Below are 6,634 nucleotides of genomic sequence, written 5' to 3' on the forward strand. Positions count from 1 at the left end.
GAAGCAAACCCTCTGTCTCCTTGGCCAAGTTACTGATCAAACTATGAGATAAGCGGAAACACTGGGGCCAGAGACCGCAGGGAGTCGCTGCTGGGCCCGCCCCCGGCACAGGCACCCCAGGCCGTGTGGCTGTGGGACTGTGACCAGCTAGCTTACCGTAGGCCGTCGCGCCCTGAAGACCTCACCAGACACCATGTTTGAAGTGTGCAGTCTCCCGGGGTGTCCAACCAACCCGTTATAGGACATCCAGTGTGAGCACTGAGTCCTCCCTCCCGAGAAACCCTGGCCAACCAGGTCAGCTGGTCACCACGCCTGGTTCTCTCAATGGCCAGAATCACCCGCAGTGTGAAGTGAGAACACATGACCTACCTGTCTGTAGGGAATGTGGCCTGGAGCTACTCTATTGTTCTAGGACAAACCTGAACCACAGAAAACAAGTGCCGACCTGCTTCACAGGTATTTCCGATGGGTGACCACGGAGGTGACAGTCCGTGGAGGCTGGCCCTGAGCTGCTGGTCAGCGCTGGGAGGTCTGATATTCTGGTCCCCTGCACCTCATGACTGGCAGCAGGCAGCCGACAAGGGTCCTCCTCCCCAGTAGAAACGTGACTGCACAGGTGATGCCATGGGCGATGCAACACAACCTGCTGCTGATGTAAGGAACTACCCCGAGGCGGACATTGGGCCCTGAGGGGAAACAGCTGGAGTTCAGGTCGATGCAGCGGGAGTTAGGGAAGCTCGGTAGGCAACCTGTGGGGAGGCACACTCGTGGGCAGGTGGACCAGGCCACCGACACCCGCCCAGTCTGGTGCCTCTTGCTGAGAACATGTCCTTGCACGGCCTTGGCCAACATCATGATTCTGGCTGCCTTGGCCCCACCCTGGCCGTCTAAACATGGCTGGTTTGGTCTTTCCCGGGAAAAGCGGAGAGGGGCACCGGAAGGAGCGTTTTTATTTATTTATTTAATATATTTTATTGATTTTTTTTCACAGAGAGGAAGGGAGAGGGATAGAGAGTAAGAAACATTGATGAGAGAGAAACATCAATCGGCTGCCTCCTGCACACTCCCTACTGGGTATGTGCCCGCAACCAAGGTACATGCCCCTGGCAGGAATCGAACCTGGGACCCTTGAGTCGCAGGCTGATGCTCTGTCCACTGAGCCAAACCTGTGAGGGCAGGAAGGAGCGTTTTTTAAAGAATGCAGCTAACAATGGAGCAGAAGCGGCAGAATGAGAAAATGAGCATTGGGCAACCACTGGCCTCGGGGCCGCCTGAACCACAGGGAAGATACCGGTGACTAGGAAATCCACATTTCTTCCCCTTGTAAAATGTCCTGAACTTTTGGTGATTAATTTCCCTTAAAAATGACAAAGGCAACCTGGCCAGTGTCGCTCAGTGGTTGGGCATCATCCCATTCACCAAGAGGTTGCTGGTCCAATTCCGGGTCAGGACACACGCCCAGGTTTCAGGCTCCATCCCCAGTGCAGGAGGCAGCCTATCCATGTTTCTCTCTCATCAATGCTTCTCTCTCCCTCTCCCTTCCTCTCTGAAAAACAAACGATTCCTAACAATACAAAATCAAGAATGACAAAGGTTAAAAAGGTGCCTTTACCGTGGAGTCTGGCAGCCTCACTGGACTAAGTGCTTGACCCTCCACCCTGAGCTCTCCCGAGCGCGCTTACTCCACAGCTCACCACACGCGCAAGGCTCGCCCACACCCGGGGCTCACAGGCCAGCGGCCAGCGCTGCTCAGAAACCTGTGTGAGGAACGCTAAGAACCAGGGAGCGGGTGGGGGGTTCTGTATTAAAGACAATCAACAAGGAAATGGCATGTTTGAAGCTTGGTGTTCTATCCAGGGAAAAACAGCTGTAGAAAATTGACTTTGGAACAAGGAGCAGCGTGAACCTGGCCTGCCTGCCAACAGGGTGGCGAGTGCTGGTGACCTCGGGGGGGATGATGGCACCGAGGGCATGGGAGAGTGTCCTGCCTCAGGAGACACAGGCCAATGGTTCAGGAGTTCGGTGTCACAATCTCTATTTTCTGGTGATTACAGCCAGAACGTGTGTGCAGTTGCACATGTCTGCATATACAAAGAAAAAGCAAATGTGGCAACTGTGAGCAATTGGTGAGGAAATAAGAGTTAGAATTTGCCCTTTCTCTGGAAACAATTCTGACAAGTAGAATGAAAGGAATATTCCACTGAGTCTCCACAGAGGATAATTTTAAAGTGCCTTCAACCATTTTACTTGGGCCAGAATCTGTATTTCACTCCGCCTGGTGAGGGGCAGGAGGCCAGGAGGCAGCCCGGGTAGACGGGCATGGGAGGTGAGAGGGGCCAAGAGCCGGCCCCTGGAGCAAGAATAAGGCAGAGACCACGAGGGGTCGTCAGTCATCAGACACCTCGCTACCAGCTGGGGGAGTGGGAAAGCGTGGGCCCGATAACCTGCAGGAGGCCAGCTCATATATCCTGGCTCGGACACGCTCAAGGTCAAACCGCTGGGCTCCAGGGGCCCCGGGACACAGGACACATTGTTTCCCCATGCACAGGCCTCGGTGTTCCCGAAGGTAACTTAGGACTTTCAAAGCGGGCCCCATATCCCCTTTCATCATCTTATCCTGCAAACACCATTTTTCATCATTACCCAGCTCTCAAGATAAATGTCACCTGTGAACCCCCCCCCCCCCCCCCCCGCTGCCCATCCGTGCAGCACCCAATACAAAGCGTCAGGCTGAGAACAGGCGAAGCTCCCGTTCCCAGGCCAGACTCACCTCCCCAAGACAACCCGCTGCACCAACCTACGTGACTCCCCTGGACCTGCGGCACCCGCCTACGTGACTCCCCTGGACCAACCTACGTGACTCCCCTGGACCCGCGGCACCCGCCTACGTGACTCCCCTGGACACACTATGCACACAGCCTGAACCCTGTGTGTGCAGGGATGAGGCTCTTCAGGGGCTCCCAGCATGAAGCTGCCTCGACGGTTATAGCTGCAGAGCCAGGGTGTGTTATGGAGCAGATTCTACACGACCCCCAAAGCCAAGTTAATGTCCATTTCCAGCCCCCCCTTTTTTTAAAAAAATATATTTTATTGATTTTTTACAGAGAGGAAGGGAGAGAGAGATAGAGAGTTAGAAACATCAATGAGAGAGAAACATCGTCAGCCGCCTCCTGCACATCTCCTACTGGGGATGTGCCCGCAGCCCAGGTACATGCCTTTGACCGGAATCGAACCTGGGACCTTTCAGTCCGCAGGCTGACGCTCTATCCACTGAGCCAAACCGGTTTCGGCTCTTTTTTTAAATTAAATCTTTATTGTTCATATTATTAGTTGTTCCTCTTCCCCTCCATAGCTCCCCCCCACCCGGTTCCCACCCCTCCTCTGCCCTCACGCCCCACCCACTGTCCTCATCCATAGGTGCACGATTTTTGTTCAGTCTCTTCCCGCACCCCCCACACCCCTTTCCCCACTGAGAATAGTCAGTCCATTCCCTTTCTCTGCCCCTGATTCTATTATAATCACCAGTTCATTCTGTTCATCAGATTATTCACTTGATTCTTAGATTCACTTGTTGATAGATGCGTATTTGTTGTTCATAATTTGTATCTTTACCTTTTTCTTCTTCTTCCTCTTCTTAAAGGATACCTTTCAGCATTTCATATAATACTGGTTTGGTGGTGATGAACTCCTTTAGCCTTTTCTTATCTGTGAAACTCTTTATCTGACCTTCAATTCTGAATGATAGCTTTGCTGGATAAAGTAATCTTGGTTGTAGGTTCTTGGTATTCATCACTTTGAATATTTCTTGCCACTCCCTTCTGGCCTGCAAAGTTTCTGTTGAGAAATCAGCTGACAGTCGTATGGGTATTCCCTTGTAGGTAACTGACTGTCTTTCTCTTGCTGCTTTTAAGATTCTCTCTTTGTCTTTTGCTCTTGGCATTTTAATTATGATGTGTCTTGGTGTGGTCCTCTTTGGGTTCCTTTTGTTTGGGGTTCTCTGTGCTTCCTGGACTTGTAAGTCTAATTCTTTCACCAGGTAGGGGAAGTTTTCTGTCATTATTTCTTCAAATAGGTTTTCATATCTTGCTCTCTCTCTTCTTCTGGTACCCCTATAATTCGGATGTTGGTACGCTTGAAGCTGTCCCGGTGGCTCCTTACATTATCTTCATATTTTTGGATTCTTTTTTCATTTTGCTTTTCCGGTTGGGTGTTTTTTGCTTCTTCGTATTTCAAATCTTTGACTTGATTCTTGTGATCCTCTAGTCTGCTGTTGGGAGTCTGTATAATATCCTTTATTTCAGTCAGTGTATGCTTAATTTCTAGCTGGTCCTTTATCACAACATCGAGGGTCTCATTAAGTTTATCGGCAGTTTCTAGAAAATTCTTGAAAAACCTTAAAAGTGTGGTTTTGAACTCTATATCCAGTAGTTTGCTTTCCTCCATTTCTGTCATTTGTGTCCTTTTTCTGTGTCTCCGCATTTTTTTATGCTTCGCTGTGTCGATAGAGTGGCTTTCTGTACTAGGTGTCCTAAAGGGCCCAGTGGCTCAGCCTCCCCAATTACCTGAGGTAGACACTCTTGGTGCACCCCCTTGTGGGCTTTGTGCACAGTCTTGTTGTAGTTAAGCCTTGATTGTTGTAGGTAACACTGGGAGGGATTGACCTCCAGGCCAATTGGCTGTGAGAATCAGCTGTGTCTGCAGTGGGAGAACTTCTGTGCTGGAGACACCCCTCTGGGGCAAGACTTGCTTCAATGGGGCTTTGGTGCTCACTGAGTCTGCCCCCTTAGTGTGTCCTTTATGAACCCGAGGAGCTGCAATCTGGATGGTCCCACTCTGACCACCGGGCACACTGGCTCCTGGATCTCTAAGGAGGTGCTAATCTAGCCTCTGCCTGAGGCTATCCAGCAGGAGCCAGCTGTGATGCAATGCAAGTTGCCCTGGGGCCTTGGGCCAGCTGCAGTTTGTTAGGTAATTATCAGATTACAAAGGGCCAGGCCTTTCATATGCAAAAGCCTCCACTCAGGCTTGGGCGGGGCAGGGCCTCAGGGGATCAACAGGGCAGGCGGAGGGAGCAGTATGGCTGCTCTCAGTCCTTGCCCTCAGAGGCCCTGCTTCTTAGTGTCCCGGCAATCGCTGCAAGCACTCCCAAGAGAAAGCTGCACTTGAGTTCCGACTGATGCCAGACAGTCCAGTTTCTCCCGTATGAGTCTGGGTCCCCAGAGATTTGCCCGGAACTGGAGCTCAGAGCTTGAGACTCCCTCCCGATTGAAAAAGACAACTGTATCCTCAGCCACCAACCCTCTCTGCATGCGCCTCTGTACATCTGTATTTTACTTCCGCATTGCACCTCCTCTGAGTCTCGGTATGCTTTTCTCTTTCCTTCTAGTTGTAGAATTTTCAGTCAGCCAGCCTTCCTGTGGTTTTGGATGATGTCCGTTCCGTCTTTTAGTTATATTTTTGAAGTGGTTGTGTGAGGCAGCAATCTCCGGTGTTTACCTATGTCGCCATCTTGGTTTCCCAGCCCCTTTCATGGCTCCGCTGTCTCATGGTCGGAACAGCCCCCCTTCCCCCCACCCCCCAACTCTCCTCCAGGCACTTAAGACTGCACCTAGAGCTGGGAGGGCTGCACCCCAATCCCGACCTCTGCAGGCTCCACTGACCCAGATCTGGATGTTGATGAAAGCACCACCAAGCTTCCCAAACTCCTGTCTGTCCCCCTCAACCTCTTCATTTAAAGGTACCAACTCCTGATGCGTACCTATCAGGATGTCTCTAGAAATCTTCACTCTCACCGCTGCTGAGCCCACGGGCGGCCCTGCTGACCTGGCAAGTCCCAGGAACTATCAGCCTCTGAACTGCCTGGTAAAAGGGATCAAGAGCCAGCCCCCTGGAGCAAGAATAGGGCAGAGACTATGAGGGGTCGTCAGGAGCCTGCGTCAGAGCGAAAGGTCTGTTGCTAAGTGGAGGTTCTTCTTGAGGAAACAGACATCCCAGCCCCTGCCCTGGGAGTGGCGCTGCTTGCACCCTGACCACCACCTGGCACACGTTTCTTGTTGAAAAGCCCCTGAATGAAGTGCAGGCTCCAGCACGCTTGACACCTCAGCTTCTTTGTTGTCCACGTTCGGAGCCCGCTGGGGGACTCTGAGCAGGAGGAGCAGCCATGTCCGAGATGCGTTACAGCTAACCTGAACTGAATTCTCCACGTTTCAATACTTAGCCCGTGCCCTGGCTGGTTTGGCTCAGTGGATAGAGCGTGGGCCTGCAGACTGAATGGTCCCGGGTTTGATTCTTGTCAAGTGCACATGCCTGGGTTGCGGGTTCAATCCCCAATGTGGGGCGTGCAAGAGACAGCCGGTCAATGATTTTCTCTTATCATTGATGCTTCTCTCTCCCCCTCTCCCTTCCTCTCTGAAATCAATAAAAATGTATTTTAAAAAGAGATGTTACCACAATAAAATAAAATTAAAAAACAACAAAAAAAGAAAGAAACTTAGCCCATTAGTTTAGAGACACGCAGAGACACTTGGGACTGCACATTGTATTTCTAGCCATGAGCTGCTGACACTACTTGATAGTGTGTGGCAAAGGGGAGTCTGACCAGGAGGGGCTCCCTCAGGTCCGGCAGCTTCCCAAG

Source organism: Myotis daubentonii, chromosome 10 (assembly GCF_963259705.1).
Source record: "Myotis daubentonii chromosome 10, mMyoDau2.1, whole genome shotgun sequence".
NCBI classification, from domain to species: domain Eukaryota; kingdom Metazoa; phylum Chordata; class Mammalia; order Chiroptera; family Vespertilionidae; genus Myotis; species Myotis daubentonii.